Source organism: Rhinatrema bivittatum, chromosome 4, assembly GCF_901001135.1.
Source record: "Rhinatrema bivittatum chromosome 4, aRhiBiv1.1, whole genome shotgun sequence".
NCBI classification, from domain to species: Eukaryota; Metazoa; Chordata; class Amphibia; order Gymnophiona; family Rhinatrematidae; genus Rhinatrema; species Rhinatrema bivittatum.
Window position 1 is genome coordinate 295,255,645 of NC_042618.1, and position 21,286 is coordinate 295,276,930.

Genomic DNA, 21,286 nt, shown 5'->3' on the forward strand with positions numbered 1-21,286 from the left:
GTTACAACACTACATTGATACATATCCTTACTAGAATGAGAGAGCCATGTTCCCAGATATTTCATAGCCTCTGTGTTCCATTTAAATGGAACCTACTCTTTAGAGTCACATCCAGGGGAAAAGTCACAGATTTGCCATGGTTAATCTTTAACCCTGAGAATGTTCTGTAGGTTTTAATACTCTCAATACTTTTCATGAGATTTCCTATGAAGAGTAACATGTCAATCGCAAACATGCTTATTTTTCTCTGCTTCTTTCTAATCTGTATACCCTGAAAATTTGTCATACTACACAGCTTAATAGCTAATGGTTCTATTACTAGGACATACAGTAATGGTGTCTAGGGGCAGCTCTGCCTTGTTCCCCTCCCTAGATGGAACAGATTAATAGAAACTGCTCCATTCACTATAATTTAAGCTGATGATTGTTTGTATAATACTTGTACCCACTTTAAAAACTGTTCCCCAAAGTTAAAGCATTGCAGTACCCACCAAATAAAAGGCTACTCATTTCAATCAAAGGCTTTCTCTGTGTCCAAACTGACCATAAGTCCATCTCTATCCAATGTTGTATGCGAAGAAAGCACCATGAATTCTTTCAACATATTAGAGGATGAAAATCTGCTGTGATGAACCTAGTTTGATCCTCAGACATTAAGGACTGAATAACCCAGTTTATCCTACAGGCTAATACTGCTGCCAGTATCTTTATATCCTGATTTAGTAAAGAGATGGGTCTATATGATTCTCGATATTCAGGATCTGTGTTGGGTTTCGGAATCAACACCACTGATGAAAAATTATGTCCCACCTTAAATGTCCCCACGCCTGAGCTTCAGCGAACATTTCCTTCAATGACGACAAAATACTTTCTCCCAGAATTTTGTAAAACTCTGGTCCAAACCCATCTGGGCCTGGTGATTTACCCAATTTCAGCATTTTTAATAACCATTTCCATTTCCATTTTCTGTATGAATGCATCTAAATTCAATTTCTTTTCCAACAAGAGCTGTGGGAATTCCACTAACTGAAAGAAAGATTGTAGGTTATCACTAGATTTCTTCTCACTAGTGTACAATCTCTTAAAAAAGTTTTCAAACACTTCCAGGATTTTTTGGGTTCCCTTGAGCTCCGTATTCTGAAAGACCAGTTGGGGGACGAAAGATCTAGGATGGGAGATTTTGTATCAAATTGGCTAGTAATTTACCATATTTGCTTCCTCACTGAAACAACTTATATTAATAATAGAACAAATTTTGTTTTGCTTTAACCACAAACAATATGTCTAGATCTCTGCGAGCAATCTCAGAATTTTCCTACACTACATTACCACACACTAGGAGAAAGTATGATTACAGACATCCATTTGAGTTAGTTTACATAACCTCTGAGGACAGTTCAGGGATGAGGGAGTTTTTTTGTGAGATTTCCCTCCCTACCACAACAAATAAATAGAAATGATCTTATACTCTGAAAAAAGGTTGGGGTTTATGCTGGGCATATCCTCTGAGCAGTGCAATACTGAGCTGTCTCATCCCTAGCACAAGTCCTGGGATTTTCCTCTGGTTTCTCTTCTATGCACTGTATATAAAGCTCAACAAACAAACAAACAAACAAACAAACAAATAAATAAATAAATAAATAAACAAACCCGGTCCTGGTTTTTAGGACATTCATAATGAGTATGCATGAGACATATTTGCATACATGGAAGCAGTGCATGGAAATATACCTCATGCATGTTCATTGTTGATATATATTTATGTATTCTAAAATATTTATATTCTACTTCTTCCAAATTAAAGCATCTGTCTATGGAAAGATTACAGTAAAACAATTATAAATAAAACAAACCTTAAAACTGGATTAAAACAACAACATAAACATAAACTATTATAGAACACCTAAAAAACAACATCTTCAACAATTACCCAAATGTCTCTTTTAAAACATGGTCTTAATCTGTCACCTAAACAACTTTAAGTCAACTTCTCTTATCCGAGTAGGCAAATCATTTAATGACAAAAAAGCCACAAGCTTTTTTGTTTTTAGGGCAAGCTTATATGCATTCAATGAGGGTATATTCAAAAGACCTGTTCCCTGGGAGTGTAAAGAGCTGGTAGGTGTGTAATAAGTTAATTTATTATTAACAACACAGGTGGTATCTTTGTACAAAATTTATGTTTATTCACCAAAAGTCAAAATTTAACCTATCATTTAGTAGGCAGGCAGTGCAATTTCTGCAGCGTTGGATTTATATGATCTTTCTTCGACAGTCCTAACAAAAAACGGGCTGTAGTGTGCTGCACTAGTTATAAGCCTCTTAATACATTTTTGGGGAGGCCTACCAGTAAGTTTGCACAGTAATCAATGCATCCAAAAACTAAGCACTATAACACCATTTGAAACAAACCAACAGGAAGTACTTGTTTAATGGTTTTAATAGTTTCAATTTATAAAAGGCAGCCCTTGCCTGTTACCAAATATAGGGTTTCAGAGTTAAAGTAGATTTCAGCAAAACTGCTAAACTATGTACTTCCAATAAAATGGGAAGCAAACTACCCCCATATTAAATACAAACATTATCCTCACAGGGGGATCCTTCTCAAGCCACAAAACATTAGTTTTATAAAATTTTGAGAAAATTTTGAATATGTGCCCACCAAGAGCAAGGCTGATGCAGAGTGGATGAGCTAGACTTGAACCAGAAGCTCCAGAGACCTCAGGGAGGCAACAGTTCAGGGAGGTCCTCCGGGCGAGACAGGCAGTGCCTGTAGGTCTAGCCAGTGGAAGACGCGGTTGGTTTCCAAGCAGGTTGGTCCAATGGTAACAGTAGGCCGGAAGAGAGTGTCCTAATGAAGCACAAGGGTCACAGCCAGAGTATCAGTCCAGGAGAGGTCAGCCAAAGCAGGGGCCAATACCAGAATCAGTCCGAGCATAGTCAAGGCAAGTGAGGGTTCCAGGCGGCAGACAATAGAATAGTAAGGCAGACAGTGGTCAGTTCCAGGCGGCAGACAAGAGAATGGTCAGGCAGGCAGTGGTCAGTCCAGGCGGCAAGCAGAGAATGGTCAGGCAGGCAGAGGTCAGTACCAAACGTCAGTCTGGAGGGCACTACCTGGGAAGGATACAGGAACACACGGAGCCACTGGGAACAGGAGACGCTGGAACAGGAGACACTGGAACATGAAGGCAAACTCACTCCACCAACGGTGTCAACCCGATTGCCAAGGTGAGGTCCTGGGGAAAGGACCTCGCCTTAAATAGAGTACCTAGGTGATGTCATCGAGAGGCGCCCCCGAGGGTTTTCCCGCACTGGACCCTTTAAAGGGCTGCACATCGGCTGCGTGCATGCCTAGGGGCATGGCCGAGGATGCCGACACCGCGGATCCCCAATGGGAGCTCCATGAGGCCTGTGAGGAGATGGTGAACTGAGAGCCCGAGGACGCCGTGAACTGGCTGTGGATGCAAGGGAGGGGTGCCCGGAGCTGGTTGACGGAAGCACGAGGTGAGCAGGGCCGACTGTGGTGCCAACGCAGCCGGGATGCGCAACAGTATGTTCTCTTTTTTTCCAAAAAGGAACAAAACCAATTTAGCATCAATCCTGAACACCAATATTTTTGAGATGGGAAGTTAAGATATCATGTACAGTATCAAAAGTCACTGACACATCAAACTGTACCAAAATACCAGATTTATCTTACTCCAAACAACATAATAACACAGCTATCAGTGAAAGCAATTCAAGTTCCCTGCAGTTGCTTTCTTCAATTGTGCTGGAACAATGCCCTCACTAAAGGACTTGTTTATCAGTAGATAAATAATTTCAAAAGAAAGATCCTTCATGTCTGTAATGAAAACAAATGGGCAGGTATCTAGAGGAGAAATTGCTGACTTCAAAATTGAAATAAACTTATTGACATCCTTCAAAGAAACAGAAACTGTGACCATCAATTTCTAGGGGTTGTGTAAAAAGATACTTCTGAAATATACTCTAATGCATTTTGGATCTTGCTAACTTGTTGTGAGGGAGTTCTTTTTCACTCAACGCACAATTAAACTCTGGAATTTGTTGCCAGAGGAAGTGGTTAGTGCAGTTAGTATAGCTGTGTTTAAAAAAGGATTGGATAAGTTCTTGGAGGAGAAGTCCATTACCTGCTATTAATTAAGTTGACTTGGAAAATAGCCACTGCTATTACTACCAACGGTAACATGGAATAGACTTAGATTTTGGGTACTTGCCAGGTTCTTTAGGCCTGGATTGGCCACTGTTGGAAACAGGATGCTGGGCTTGATGGACCCTTGGTCTGCCCCAGTATGGCATGTTCTTATATTCTTATGTTCTTACCTTGAAGACCGGGCACAGCTATCCTGCCTGGTCCTCCTTAAGGGTGAAACCTGCAGGGAATCCTGGGTGAAGGGAGGAGAAACCACAGTTAAACTGGGCTGCTGCTTGTTGCTGCTATTATAAAGACTGTGTATTGCCTGCACTCTTCTGAGATTAAGGTGAACTGCTGTACTGTTTGCTTTTGCTTGTATTTCTTGTCTTAAAGTATCTGACATGAAGGCTGGTGGCCATTTTGTTTGTTTAAATTCACTGTAAATAAAGAACTTTGAAGCATAGACAGAGCCAACTGTTGGTTTCCTCTGGCTGTATCCAAGCCACTGATCGCTCAAGCAACCACACTTGTCCTCAAAGTAGCAATACTGCCACAGTCAGGCATATTGTAGACTCCCCTAGCTTCCCTGGCTCCCTGGTGAAACATTTCACCACCGAAAATAATTGATAGGGCTTATTAAGGGAGGACTCTATTCTATTTGTGTAGTAGCTCTTCTTAGCCCATCAGCAATGTAGCCTATATTCCTGCAATAACCTCTTATAATTAAGACTTGAACTCTTATCCCTCTTCTTACTCCAGTGCATTTCAGCCCTGCAAGGTAGCTGACGATGCTCCACAATCTAGGAGTTGAACCATGGAACACATCTAATACTTTCTTGTACTGCGGGGCCAATTTGTCAAACGTTGTAGTAAAAGTAGTAGACCATGTATTCAAAATTTGCTCACATGACAAATCCTCCCAATAACATTACCCAGTCAAAGCTGACTACTCTGTGGAAAATTATTTGGCATTCACCATTTGGTGTGTAACCCCTGGGTGGGACGGATCCTTTATTTGGCACCCAGGGCACATAGAAAGAACCTTTCTGCTTAAATTCCTCTACAGTCTCTTTATACCTGTTTCTTGCTCCATGGATAGCTTTAGTCTCTTCCAGTTGTGGGGACAAACAATAGCTCTTATACCCTGCTTCTTTGCAATCAAGCCGTGTCTCCGTCCCTTGGTTCACAAACACTTCCAATTTACACTGTCTTTGCATCCATCAAACACACAGGAGAAGAATGTGCTTTCAAACTTCTTTACTGATAATATGATCAGATGATTGAATAATATTTACACTTCTAGTATTTGGTTGAATAGCATCAATAAATAATAAGACAGTAGATAGAATAAACTTGTGACTTCATGTCTTCTAGCAAAGTCTCTTAATCACTTTATAAGAACTTCTTATTTACAATGAAATTTCTTCTCCCACTTACTCAAATTCCTTAGATTATGTAGATTAAAATTAGATCAATCTTCCTTCACCTCCCAATTTAATCCTTAAATCTTCCCACAGAAAGTGATTAGAAAGTACACAGTCCTAATATATATTCAGAACTTAGTTCCAGATTTAATATCTTCCAAAAAATCCTTTAGACATCCTTTAACATCCCCAGAAGCATCAGAAGGGTGCTTCACTCTCTTTCTTGATTCTGTTAACTCCTTAGGCATTGCCTGGTGGGCACTTCTCACCTCTTATGTAAATATTCCCTCAATAGCAACAAAGTTCTTGTTACCTTTATGTTGTATCTCCTTTGTTTCTCCTGGTAGTTCACTTTACTATGATCCCTTGCTTTAGATGGAATTTGTAACACCTCTGTATCTTTCTGGATGAAAAACTTCCCTCTTCCTCAGGTACCATGGGATATGTTGTATCTATGGACCCTTGGGCCAAGGCAAGATTGATGTTACCTGCAGGGAGGAGGCCTGCAGGTTCTCACTAATGGCAGGCAGACCCAAGTGAAGCTGAGACTGGTCAGGACCTTCATCTATACCAGCCCACATTTACCTTGGATTGAGCCTTTGGGTGCCGGGGCTGATATAATTTAGGTGGGATCTCATCTGATGACAGAAGAAAAGGTCTGTAGATAGCTAAGGTCATAGGCAGGCAGCAGGCAGGCATATCCAGTCAGGGACTTTTCCGCCGTGGTTCCTTTAAATTCTCGGCAGTGGTCTGTGCAAGCACCTGGTGGGGGGTGGGGGGAGGGCCGGCGCATGCTGTCCATGTCTTGCTGGCAGCATCTCCGCATGATGGAGAGTGGTATCCTGCTGTGTGGCTTAGCTGGCGGCATTTGCTGCTTTGACGAAGATCAAGACAAGCCTGGCCAAGGGAGGTGAGTGCGGTGGTTCATGGGAGCAGCCAGTGGATCACCAAAGGCAACAGGTTATCAGCTCCAAGTGAACAAAAATATTAGTTGATCCAAAAAAAAGGGAAAAAATAAGCAAGAAACAGGAAGGATGGAATAAAACTTCCATACCTCCAAAGGAGATATTTCAAAAAGGCAGTTAATGCAAAAATATAATTCCTCTGCGTCGGGTCACCAGACAGCTTAAATCCTCTGGAGGAGAGACAAATGACTGTCAGAATCTTCCCTTACACATGTTTTAACTTTACACAGCAGACATCCCAATCTACTGCAAAGAGGTGCCAAGGCTCTCACAGGAAATGCTCAAAAATTGGCTTAAACAAGTCCAAAACTATTTTAACAACTGGAATAGACGAGTCAGAGGAGAACGGCTCCTAAACGGGAAACTTCCTTATTCCAAATCCCATAAATGAGGAAAAATTACACAACAGGAAGCAATAAGTTCCTGGCTACTTGAAAGCCAAATTAAAAATACACAAGGATAGCAAGTGTATTGATATGATAAACAGCTAGGACACACTATGTGCAAGTTCCCACATGGGAAAACAAAATCCAAACCTCTCTCAGTTGTTTCCTATGGAATCTCTCCAGATTAATAGTACACTCCTTTAGTAAGGGGAAATTACTAGCAACAGTAACATGGGATAGACTTAGTTTTTGGGTACTTGCCAGGTTCTTATGTCCTGGATTGGCCACTGTTGGAAACAGGATGCTGGGCTTGTTGGACCCTTGGTCTGACCCAGTATGGCATGTTCTTATGTTTTTATGCTTGGACTGTTTAGTACGAGATGTGAAATGACACTCAGATACAAGTCAACACAAACTAAAGCATATTAAATAATGATCAGACCAAAAAACTTCCTCAGATATTTCTGAAGTCCATCTATCGCTACAAATTAATACATCCAATGGATGCCCAGCCCTGTGCAGCGACATATTAATTAAGGGGCAGATTTTAAAACCTACGTGGATGGCCTACATTTGTGTGCGCTTCCCAGCGCACAAATATACGCCCGATTTTATAACATGCGCGCGCATGTTATAAAATCAGGCATCAGCACGTGAAAGGGGGTGCACACTAGTGCAACTTGCGCGCGCTGAGCCCTCGGGGAGACCAGCTGGCTTTCCCCGTTCCCTCCAAGGCCGCTCCGAAATCGGAGCGGCCTCGGAGGAAACTTTCCTTTACCCCCCACCTTCCCCTCCCTTCCCCTACCTGTCCTGCCCCCCAGCCCTAAAGAAACCCCCAATTACCTTTGTTGTAGAAGTTATGCCTGCCAGAAGCAGGCGTAACTTGCAAGCGCCGGCCAAGTGCCAGCGCATGATCCCCCAGCCTAGCAGCCCTGCAGAGTCCCCTGGCCAAGCCCCCGTCCCGCCCCTGACCACCCTGCCCTCCCATCTTTTCATGCATCCCGGGGCTTTACGCGCACCGCCAGGCCTTTTGAAAATAGTCCCGGCACGTGTAAACCCCCTACGCACGTAAATCTTTTAAAATCTGCCCCTAACTGCACATGCTGAGCAACAGATATGCTGCTAAAATGTGTTGAGCTCTTAGGGCACTGGAATTATCAAAATGACTATTAAACTCCCCCCCCCCCCAATGAATAACCTGTGATGACTCACAGACAAAAGATACAAAAATTGCTGTAAATCTTTTAGTTGACTAACTGTGTTATCTGGAGGAAAGTATAGGACACACAAGGTCCAATAATGCACCTTAAATAACAGTGCTTCCAAAGGAGATGGAACACACCACTCAATTTATAATAATTCAAGATTTTTTTAAACATTATTAATACTCCTCTGCCTCGATTCTGAATACGAGCCTAACGTTTATATGTAATTACATATAGCTGGGTGGGCAAACATTATTTAACAGTATAAAATCATTTTTTACTCAACGCACAATTAACGCACAATTAAACTCTGGAATTTGTTGCCAGAGGATGTGGTTAGTGCAGTTAGTATAGCAGTGTTTAAAAAAGGATTGGATAAGTTCTTGGAGGAGAAGTCCATTACCTGCTATTAAGTTCACTTAGGGGTAGATTTTTAAAAGCATTTACTCGAGCAAAACTGGTTTTTGCTTGAGTAAATACACTTTACTCAAGTAAGTGGGCTTTTCAAAATTGCTACAATATTTGCCATTGAATTGTCCATAGGATTTACTCAAGTAAGTGCACTTTACTCGAGTAAATAGCTTTTGAAAATTGCTACGATAGTATGTCACATTTACATGCGTAACTCCTTTGAAAATGACCCCCTTAGAGAATAGCCACTGCCATTAGCAATGGTAACATGGAATAGACTTAGTTTTTGGGTACTTGCCAGGTTCTTATGGCCTGGATTGGCCACTGTTGGAAACAGGATGCTGGGCTTGATGGACCCTTTGTCTGACCCAGTATGGCATTTTCTTATGTTCTTAGGTTTCTACACACATAAAACATCTACATTATATTATTGAATAATATTAACTAAGTAATATTCCTTACCCCGACTAGACCATGCATTTATATATGCAAGTTGTAGAGTATCACTTTCAGTGAGGTTGAACCGAACAGAACAAAATGTAATCCTTGGTGGCTAAACCAGGGACCATGAGGATTCATCTCACCGTCTATGGATACCATGACCTGCATATCTCCCTTGTCCACACAATATCAGTATAGCAACCCCCATTAACAAGCAAAATATTGTACCATGCTACATGGATACACAATATTCCAATTATTCACTAAAAAGTTTGATAATAACAGCAGTCCAGTTTTCTGACCCAACAAAGATCCCAAAAAGGGGACCACCAAGGGCCTGACAACCAGACCTGTATGTGGTACTCCACTCTGCTGTAGAAGAGATTCTTCAGAAGCTTCACTGCACAGCCTGTGTGCAGTGTACTCATTGCTCTTTTGTGCCTTATTCTGAGACCTGGGTAAATTACCAGCAACGTGAAATCCACTGAGCAGTTGATCCAAGTTACAATCTGCTTGCCTAGCCTTTAGCCACATCACTGGGGAAAACATGCATTGACATAATCTGCCTTCCTAGCCTTTAGCAACATCACTGGAGCCAACATGCACTGACACCTTCTGCCTGCCTTGCTCTGTTTACCATCACTGGGGTCTGACCAATCCTGCTTACCTCCCGACTTGTCCCCATCAAGAAACCTGGGGCCTGTCACACTCTGCTGCCTCCTGACACGTCCCCATCAAGACAACAGGGGCCTGTTACACCCTGTTAACTCCTGACTTGTCCCCATCAAGACACCTTAGCATAGTAACATAGTATTGACAGTAGAAAAAGAACAATGGTCCATCTGGTCTTAACAGCAACTGCTGCTCCATGTAGGTTACCCCCATGTTTCTGTTAAGGGTAGTAACTGCTGCCCTGTGCAGTCTACCCCCAAGCCTAATATATTAACAACATAACATTTTTAGCGGGTGAGGAGCCTTCTTGAAAATTCAGACAATGCTGCTTGATGTGCTTTGCTTTTGAACTTGCCTGTAGTAGCAGTTCTGTGCTTTTTCCCTTATGTCTGCATATCAGTACATCAGACCATAAAAGTTGGAGCCCATGTTGGGCTCCAATTCCCCTCCCCCTCATGCTGTCAAAGTGGAGTGCAGGTGTGTCAAAAGCATCAAGGCTTATCGGTTAAGGGTAGTAATCCCCATGCATGTTGTTAAGGGTGTTAACACCGCCGGCCATGGCAAGCCGCGACCGGGACCGGGTGTCATGGCCGCCGGCTGCGGCGGACCGCGACTGAGGCCGGGCCGGCGGGTGCTGAAGAAATAGTTACCCGAGACGTCGGACGGCGTTCGGGGCTCCTGCAGGGCAGGCTGCCTTCCTGCTTTTTCCTGCAGCGGCTGCTGTGTTGCCGGTCTGGCTGGCTCCTCGGGGTTCAGCTCCGCCCCCATTGCTTCCCCTAGGGCTGCGCGCGTGGCTGAAGATTGTTCTTAAAGGAGCCATGATAGGAAGTTGTCATGGCTCCTCCCCTGGCTTCTGGTACTTCAGGCAAGGTCTGAGCATTCAGACCTTGCCTTGGTATTGAGGTTCCTGCTTGAGTTGCTCCTGTGTTCTCGGTTCCTGGTTCTTTGTCCCGCTCTGCTTCCCTGCTCCTTGGATTGCTTCTTGGCTGCTGACTTCTGGACTGGTGGATGTGTCTTCTCCTGGCTTGATCCTGGTAAGGCATTGGACCCTTCTCTGGCTTGATCCTGGTACAGCTTTGGACCCTTCTCCTGCTTAGACCCTGGACTGGATTCGGACCTTGTCTGTGTATCGAACCTCGGACTGGCTTTGGACTCTTCTATGACTCCGTCCTCAGACTGCTACGACCTGCTGGAGGCACCAGCCGTCTGGAACCCATGACCTGCAGGAGGCGCCTGCATCCAGATCTTTCTACAGTCTTCCGAGGAGTCTCCTAAATCCCAGCGGCCAGACCCCTGTGGGCTCCTCCTGGGGGGGTTGCGTGCTTCCAGGGTGAAGTCTTCAGTCAAGTTTCTCCTGTCCAAGAGGCCTCGCCCTTCGACGGTAGCTGTCTACCTCGAAACAGGGGTCCACTTTCATAACAAAGGGTAGTAACCACCACCAAAGATTTTACCCACATGCACCCTTTTCTTCATTTTCATCCTTCGGCCTTTAGGGATCCAGTATTTATCTTATGCCCCTTTAAATTCTTTGACTGTTTTTGTGTTCAGCACTTCTTGTGGAAGGGATTCCAGGCATCCACTATACTTTCCATGAAGAAATATTTTCTGACATTGGTTCTGAGTTATCCCCCCTGGAGTTTCATTTCAAGACCCATAGGTCTACTGTTACCTTTCCAATGGAAAAGGTTCAAAGTAGGTGCTTCAATACAACCTTTCAGGTATCTGAAGGTCTGTATCATATTTCACCTTCACCTCTTTTCTTCCTGGGTGCACATATGTAGATCCTTCAGTCCTCCTCATAAATCTTCAAATACAGACCCCATATCATTTTGGTTGCTCTTCTTTGGACTGCTTCCATCCTGTCTCTATCCTTTTTGAGATACAGGCTCCAGAACTGAACACAGTACTCCAGGTGAGGCCTCACCAAGGCCCTTACAAGGGCATCACCATCTTCTTTTTCTTGAAGGTTATTTCTCTCTCTATGTAGCTCAGCATTCTTCTAGCTTTAGCTATTGCCTTGTCACATTGCTTCGCTGCCTTCAGGACACCAGACACTAGCACCCCAAGGTTTCTCCCCAGTCGTGGGGCCTGTCACATCCTGCTACCTCCTGTCTCGTCCCCAGCAAGACAACTGGGGCCAGTCATACCATGCTACCTCCTGACTTGTCCCTATCAAGACAACTTGGATCTGTCACACTCTGCTGCTTCCTGACTTGTTCCCATCATGACAACTGGGTCCTTTCACACCCTGATACCTCCTGACTTGTCCCCATTAAGAAAACTGATGTCTGTCACATCCTGCTACCTCCCGACTTGTCCCTATCAATACAACTTGAATCTGTCACACTCTGCTACCTCCTGTCATATCCCCAATGACAACACTGGGGTCTGGCTAATCCTGCTGCCTATTGTCATGTCTCTCAATGGCAACACTGGGGCTTCACTCCTCCTGCTTCCTCCTTAAACATCTAAAACAACAACACTGAGGCTTTACTCCTCCTGCTTCCTCCTTACATGTCCCCAACAACAGTGGGGCCTGACTCAGCCTGCTTTCTCCTTACACATTCCCAACAACAGCAGTGGGACCTGACTCGGCCTGCTTCCTCCTTACATGTCCCCAACAACAACATTGGGGCTCCCTTCTCTTGCGTCCTCCTCATAAGTCCAAAACAACAACAGTGGGATCTGACTCAGCCTGCTTCCTCCTTATACATTTCCAACAACAACACTAGCGCTTCACTCCTCCTGCTTCCTCCTTATACATCAACAACAACACTGGGTCCTGACACTACAGGATTCGGGCAGCACATTCAGCAGCAGCTAATAGGGATGTGCAATCGTTTTAGATGAAGTAGCCCCAAACCCACCCCAACCCTTCAGATCTAATTATTTACAATCCCCCACCCTCCCAAACCCCACCCCCAAAAAAAAAACTTGCCTAAAGTCCCTGGTGGTCCAGCGGGGGTCCCAGGAGAGATGTTCCCCTCTCGGGCCGTCGGCTGCCGATGGCCCTTTGGCCTTACCATGTGACAGGGGCTATCAGTGCCCTTGGCCGGCCCCTGTCACATGGTAGGAGCAATGGATGGCATAAGACGGCTGAGGGGGGATATGATAGAGGTGTTTAAAATCATGAGAGGTCTAGAACAGGTAAATGTGAATCAGTTATTTACTCTTTCGGATAATAGAAAAACTAGGGGGCACTCCATGAAGTTAGCATGTGGTACATTTAAAACTAATCTGAGAAAATTCTTTTTCACTCAACGCACAATTAAACTCTGGAATTTGTTGCCAGAGGATATGGTTAGTGCAGTTAGTGTAGCTGTGTTTAAAAAAGGATTGGATAATTTCTTGGAGGAGAAGTCCATTACCTGCTATTAATTAAGTTGACTTAGAAAATAGCCACTGCTATTACTAGCAACAGTAACATGGAATAGACTTAGTTTTTGGGTACTTGCCAGGTTCTTATGACCTGGATTGGCCACTGTTGGAAACAGGATGCTGGGCTTGATGGACCCTTGGTCTGACCCAGTATGGCATGTTCTTATGTTCTTATGCTATTGTTGAGCCCTTCACCTCTGATCCAATGTAACTCCGGTATAGCCTCCGGCAGCATGTTTTTCCAAAGACCCAGGATAGAAGTTCCTGTAAATTTGGACTTCCTTTGTAGGTCTCCTAGCCGGGACTTTCTGTGGCACTGGCTGATGACATCATATCTTCCATGAATATATAAGGAAATCTATTGCAACCAGCCAGCATCTCAAGCAGCAGGTCTCCTGGTGCCCTTGTGGTTCAGTGTCTGGCGCTGACCTTGTCTCATTCTGTAGTCCTTGTCTTGCCCTAGCTTCCTCTGTGCTCTGTTCCTTGTCCAGTTCCTGATCCTGTTTGTTCCCGTCCTTGCTTGTCCTGATGGCCTTGTCTGTCCTGTTTATCTCAGATTGACTACCTGGATCCTGACTCTGGACTGGCCCCTGACCTTCTGTTGTCTGCTGCCTTCTCCAACCTTTCTGCAGGATAGAATTTTTTGGAAAAATATGAGCAAGTCACGAGAATACCCTTAGAATTGTGTTGTAGGAGGACAGCTCCTACCCCGAGGGTAGAGGCATCTACCTCTACAATGAAGTTTTGGAATGGATCTGGATGATCAGGGCAAGTACCAAGGGTAAATTCTTTCTTTAGCTGTTCAAAGGCCCAGATGGCATCTAATGTTCAATTCCTGGTGTCGCTATCCTTTCGACTAATGGCTGTGAGTAGAGCCGCTAAGGAGGAGTACCCAGGTATAAATTGTAGTAGTTGGCAAAACCCAGAAAGCATTGAATCGCTTTGAGGCCTACCAGTCTAGGCCAATTTTAGATGGCTTTTGCTTTTTCGGGATCCATCTGAAGGCTGTGCCGTGACACAATGTATGCTAAAAAGGGAAGCCCTTCTTGCTCAAAGATACATTTTTCTAACTTAGTGTTTGGATGATGCTCACGTAGCATTTGCAGATGGTGATGGTACTCAGGCAATGGTGATGGTACTCAGGCAATGATTTAGAGATGATCAGGATGTCATCTAAGTAGACTACCACATGGGAGTAGAAGAGGTCCCAGAATACCTTGTTTACCATAAATTCAAAAACTGCGGGGCCATTGCATAACCTGAAGGGCATTGCTAGATATTCATAATGACTATTATGGGTGTTAAAGGCAGTCTGGTGTTAAAGGCGGTCTTCCACTTGTCATCTTCATGGATTTGGATCAAGTTGTTTGCTCCTTGGAGATCCAATTTTGTAAATACTTGCATGCCCCAGAGGTGGTCAAAGAGCTCCAAAATCAAAGGAAGTGGGTATCAATTTTTTTTTTTAATTGCATTGAGGCCATGATGCAGGGATATAATGAGCTGTCCTTTTTTCCAACTAAAAAGAACCCAGCTCCTGCAGGAGATGATGATGGACGAATAAAGCCTTGATCTAGATTCTCTTTAATATATTTAGACATTGCCTCTGTTTTTGGAGCTGAGTGTGGGTAAACTTGGCCTCAAGGTGGAACCTTGCCTGGGATGAGATCTATGATAGAATCATAGGAGTAATGAGGTGGTAAGGTCTCCGCCTGTTTCTTACTGAAAATATCAGCAAATTCCTTATACTGTAATGGTAGGCATGCAAGCTCAGAGATATTGGTCTGGGTGGCGGGTACCACTGGAGAGACCCTGGAAATACATTACTCATGGCACTTAGACCCTCATCTAGCAATTTACATTGTAGCCAAATCAATGTGGGGCTGGTGACACAGGAAACATGGCAGGCCCAGAATGATTGCATTGATTGGAGTAGTACATAAAGGGTGATTTGCTCTTCATGTAAGACCACAGTCTATAAGGTCAATGGTACCATAGACTTGGTAACCTATCCTGGCAGTGGGTCTCCATAAACTGAGGATGTCGCAAGTGGGGAATTCAAGGGAACTGTGGGTATGCCATAGTGTTGGACAATAGCCTCATGAATAAAGCTCCCTCCAGTGCTCATGTCTAGGAAGGTGAAAGTATCGAGCATGACAACTTTTTTTTTTTTAATTGAAAATTTTTATTGCCCACAGTTGTAAAAAACAGCATTCCACAATACGCAAGTATCAAGAAATACAGGTATGGTCAAAAACATATCAGCTCAATTTCAAAACCCCCCCCCCCCCCCATCTCTTCGTGGTAGTTATTGAATGCTGCACAGTTGGCATGGACAAATACAAGTACAAACCAATCAGATTATGAAACTGATAATTGTAAACCTAACCTATGGGCTCACACAACCAAAGATTCAGACCTGAAGGGTCATCTACTCTTCTCAGGGCTAAAAATATAATATGGTAAATTTTAGACCAGCATAATCAGTGGAGGGGCTACACAGAGTAAGGGCAGTAGGGCTATAAAGGACTGAAAGAAAGTAAATGCCCCCCTATTCAGGTATTCTGATTCTGAGCTTCAAGCCATACTATAAATGGTTCCCACATAATCTGGAAAGAGGAAAAGCGATCCTGTTTCAGGGCTGTGGGATAAGCTAGACGGTAATGGTTATAAAGGCGATGAATTACCACCGGTAGCGATGGTTGAAAAGGCTGCTTCCAAGCCTTAGCTAATTTGCATCGAGCAGCTATGTAGACCTGTAAACAGAAACGTTGGGCATACTTGTTAAGCCCTTCTGTTGGCACATTCAATAAAATATACCTAGGATCCATTACTCCCCTCCCCCCCCCATATCACTTGAGATAACCAATGAGCAATTAGATCCCAGAAAGATACTACCATTGGGCATTGCCACCAGATATGAAAATATGTTCCCAGTTGGCCACAATTTCTCCAGCATTTATCAAATATGGAAGGAATGATTTTATTGAGCTTCACTGGGGTCAGGTGCCATAGATACAATATCTTATAGCAATATTCTTGTAAATTAGCTGAAACAGAACATTTTGCTGTTCTGTCAAACACTATTTCCCAGTTGTCGTCACTTAGTGGTTCTCCCAAATCTTGGTCCCACTCTAGGATGTGATAATAAGTGTTAGTAGAGCATGTATTGAGAATACCAAAAATTTTGGAGGTCAAAGCCCGCAGTTTATCCCATCGCTCACAAAAGTTTTTGAAGAGTGATTTAGATAAGTGCATAATACCAGTTCTCAAAAAGTAAGTTCAGAAAATGATGAACCTGGGCAAAGGCAAGAAAGGCTCTGGGGCCCAAAGTATATTTTCCCATTAATTCCTCTAATCCATAAAGTATGCCATTCCAAAGAAGATGGCCAGTACTTGGAATACTTTGGGTGACCCACAATGAAAATGACAGGGATGCTATACTAGCTAGGGGTGTGCATTCATTCCCTATGAATTGGTAATCCGCAACGTATAGGGCCATATTCGTTGTATTCATGGGGAAGCGAAACGTATTGTGATTCTCCACGAATACAATGAATCTTCGCCAAATTATTCGGCCGTCTAAAGGAGCCAATTTAAACAAACCCCCCACCCTCCTGAACCCCCAAGACTTCCCAAAACTCCCTGGTGGTCCAGCAGGGGTCCGGGAGCCATCTCCTGCACTCACACCCTTGGCTGCCGGCATTCAAAATGGTGCCGATAGCCTTTGACCTACTATGTCACAGGGGTTACCGGTGCCATTGGTCAGCTCCTGTCACATGGCCATCGGTGCCATCTTGTGCTCCTACCATGTGACAGGGGCTGACCAATGGCACCGGTAGCCCCTGTGACATAGTAAGGGCAAAGGCTATCGGCGCTATTTTGATTACTGGCAGCTGACGGCCCGAGTGCAGGAGATCGCTCCCGGACCCCCGCTGGACCACCAGGGACTTTTGGAAAGTCTTGGGGGACCCTCCTGACCGTCGGCCCCTGTGACATAGTGAGGGCAAAGGCGATCGGTACCATTTTTAATACTGGCAGCCGACGGCCCAAGTGCAGGAAGTCGCTCCCAGACCCCCGCTGGACTTTTGGCAAGTCTTGGGGGTCAGAAGGGTCCCCCAAGACTTACCAAAAGTCCCTGGTGGTCCAGCGGGGGTCTGGGAGCGATCTCCTGTACTCGGGCCGTCGGCTGCCAGTAACCAAAATGGCGCCGATAGCTTTTGCCCTTACTATGTCACAGGGGCTACCGGTGCCATTGGTCAGCCCCTGTCACATGGTAGGAGCACAAGATGGTGCCATCCATCCATTGCTCCTACCATGTGATAGGGGTTGACCAATGACACCGGTAGCCCCTGTGACATAGTAGGTCAAAGGCTATTGGCACCATTTTGAATGCCAGCAGCTGAGGGTGTGAGTGCAGGAGATAGCTCCCGAACCCCCCGCTGGACCACCAGAGAGTTTTGGTAAGTTTTTGGGGGATCAGGAGGGTAGGGGGTTGTAATTAATTTAATTTTAGCTGGGAAATGAATAAGAATTAACGTATAAACGTATTGGGGGCCCCCCTTGCCGAATGCAACGTATCTGCCCCCCAACGAATACGAATCCCGAATGCAACATATGGCGTCCCTCTGCACATCCCTAATACCAGTGGGGAAGGCAAAATTATGAAATAGATATGAAAGATGAAAATAATTGGCATTGTCCACCAAGGAAGATTTCCACTGACCCCAGACTCGCATAGTATTTCAAAGAGAGGCAGGAAAAAATGAAAGTGGATGACAAGTATATCTAGTTTGCCAAGGCATTGCTTGAATAGATATCACACCCACTAGATCTTGCTCCAGTTGCACCCACTGCTTCAACTCAGCTTTTTTTTATATATGTCCACCAGGGCTCAAAGTTGAGCTGCCGCAAAGTACCATAAAAGATTAGGAGCCCCTAATCCTCCCTTACTCTTTGGAAGAAATAATACTGAGTGAGATATCTAGGGTGGTCATTTCCTCCAAAGCCATAAATCCAGAGGAGGAGCGAAGGGAACATTACCTAACTCAGGAGAGGAGAGGGTGAAGAAATCTGGCCCCTCCTGGAACCTGATTAATTACCTGGAAATTTACTGAGGCGAAGAGAGGGTGAGGAAACCCGGCCCTCTTGTGACCTGCTTAGCTGCCTTTCTTTGAACGCCGACGTCATCCAGGGGCGACTGACTCTAGTTTAAAAGCCAGCCCCCTGCGGCTTAGACTCCAAGGAGGAGCAAAGGGAACATTACCTAACTCAGGAGAGGAGAGGGTGAAGAAATCTGGCCCCTCCTGGAACCTGATTAATTACCTGGAAATTTACTGAGGCGAAGAGAGGGTGAGGAAACCCGGCGCTCTTGTGACCTGCTTAGCTGCCTTTCTTCGAACGCCGACGTCATCCAGGGGCGACTGGCTCTAGTTTAAAAGCCAGCCCCCTGCGGCACATCGACGAAGCCGCACACGCCAAAGGGGCACGCGGCTTTGTTGGATTCTATCGGTAAATTTCTTTTTCTTCTATATTTGTGTTTCCAGAAGACTTAAGAACTGTGAGTAAAAATATTTCTTGTATATTTTAATCCTTCGCTCCATCCTCTAGTTTACTACCCAAGGAGATAGTATTATAAGTAAGGTTTAGTGAGGAATTGAAGAGTCCGGGGTCTATGAACTTTCAGTTATACCTTTAAAATAATGCCTCATACTAAGAGGAAGGCAAGGATTAGGGAGGTAACAACTTCATCTCCCATTCCTATGTCTTCCCAGGCCCAGATCCCAGCCTTCTTCTCACCAGTTCCTGCGAATGTTCTGATGGACAAGGCTGCTGAGGAAACTGCCATAGAGCGGATGACAGAACCTCTGGCCGAGGCATCTTTAAGTCCCGGAACCCCTAAGACTCCCCCTCTGCCACAGACATTGTCTTTTGACCATCTGACAAGTAACTCCTCAAATGAGGGGAGCAGAGAGGGAGACCAAACTAAAGAAGGCCAAAGTGAGTCTATCAATCTTGATCAAAGATTGCTACAAACAACTAAACCCGAAGAAATTACAATGGGAACCATGGGAACTGGCAATTTTTAATTTAACAAAAATTATTGAGACATCTAATCAACGTTTTAATAAAATAGAATCTTTAATTTCAAAGATGGATGAAAAACAACATATAATGGATGAGAAAATGAATGTTTTGCAAACTAGCTCACAAAAATTTACAAAAATTGAGATTCTTTATGACAAGAGGTTGGAGGATATAGAGAACTCATTGAAATATTTGAATTTAAGGGTTTTGAATTTCCCAAGACATCAATTAATAGCCCCATTAGACATGTTTAAAGAATACCTTAATGTCATATTACAAATACCTCAGAAATCTATTCCCCCTATTTCAAAAATTTATTATGTGACAACAAAGGGGAGTGAAGTAATTCCAGAGGGTAAATTATCAGAATCTCAATTAAATTTATTGGAAATTATAGAAGCTTCTGTAGAAACAAAAATTTCATTAAGGGCTACATTGCATGTATCATTTGTTTTCCCATCCGATAGGGATTCTGTATTTCGTAATTATATGAGGAAAAGAATGGAGAAATTTCATGGTGCCCAAATCTGGATATATCCGGATTTATCTCGTCAAACACAGATGAGGAGAAAAAAATTTCTTGCATTTAAATCTGACGTGGAAAATATTGGGGGGAAAATATTAATAAAATTTCCCTGTAAATGTGAGATAATTTGGCAAAATCAGAAATATATTTTCTATGATACTTCACAATTAAGAGTTACATAAGAAACATAAGAAATTGCCATGCTGGGTCAGACCAAGGGTCCATCAAGCTCAGCATCCTGTTTCCAACAGAGGCCAAAACCAGGCCACAAGAACCTGGCAATTACACAAACACTAAGAAGATCCCATGCTACTGATGCAATTAATAGCAGTGGCTATTCCCTAAGGGGTAGATCTTTAAAAAATACGCGATCGCGTACTTTTGTTCACGCACCAGGCGCGAACAAAAGTACGCTGGATTTTATAAGATACGCGCGGCTACGGGCGTATCTTATAAAATCCGGGGTCGGCGCGCACAAGGGGGTGCACATTTGTGCAGCCTGTGCGCACCGAGCCCTGCGCGCGCTGCCTGTTCCCTCCGAGGCCACTCCGATTTGGGAGCGGCCTCGGAGGGAACTTTCCTTCGCCCTCCCCCCACCTTCCCCCCACCTTCCCCTCCCTTCCCCTCCCTTCCCCTCCCTAACCCACCCCCCCGGCCCTATCTAAACACCCCCCTACCTTTGTCGGCCAGCAGCCCCACTCCATCCTCCAGTCCCGGGGGCTGGTCCGGAGGCCTTGACCACGCCCCCAGGCCGGCGCCACGCCCCCGGGCCCGTCCCCGAAACGCCGCATCATTTCGGGAACGCCCCCGGACACGCCTCCTCCCGCCCCTTTTCGAAAGCCCCGGGACTTACGCGCGTCCTGGGGCTTTACACGCGCCGGTGGCCTATGCAAAATAGGCGCACCGGCACGCGTAAATCCGGTAGGATTTACGTGCGCAGGCCTTTTAAAATCCGCCCCTAAGTAAAATTGATTAATAGCCATTAATGGACTTCTCTTCCAAGAACTTATCCAAACCTTTTTTGAACCCAGCTACACTAACTGCACTAACCACATCCTCTGGCAACAAATTCCAGAGCTTTATTGTGCGTTGAGTGAAAAAGAATTTTCTCCGAAATCTGGCCCCTCCTGGAACCTGATTAATTATCTGGAAATTTACTGAGGCGAAGAGAGGGTGAGGAAACCCGGCCCTCTTGTGAGACTCACAGGCCCAGGAATCTTTAGCTTAGGATAATGAGGCAAGTTAGAAAGTTAGGAACTACTTTACAATTTCAATTGTATAAATGAGTTAATTCTCATATTTTTCCTTTATCCGCTTAATATTCCTTATTATTCTCCTTGTGGATTTCCTTTATTTACTTTCAATTTATACAGAAACATGTATTAACTTTAAACTAAAATGTAACTGATTAATAACATATTACAGTATTTGATTTCTGTATGATAAAGTTAAATTCCAATGTAAATTTGAAAAGCATAAATTAAAAATTAAAAAAAAAAAGCCATAAATCCTCGTCTGCTACTGCTTTAATATTGTCACAGAAATATAGATTGGGATTGTGGAAAAGAAGTAAAGAAAACGAGGGAGTACATTCATCTTAATGATGGCCACCCATCCTAGCCAAGAAAAGTGCTCTTT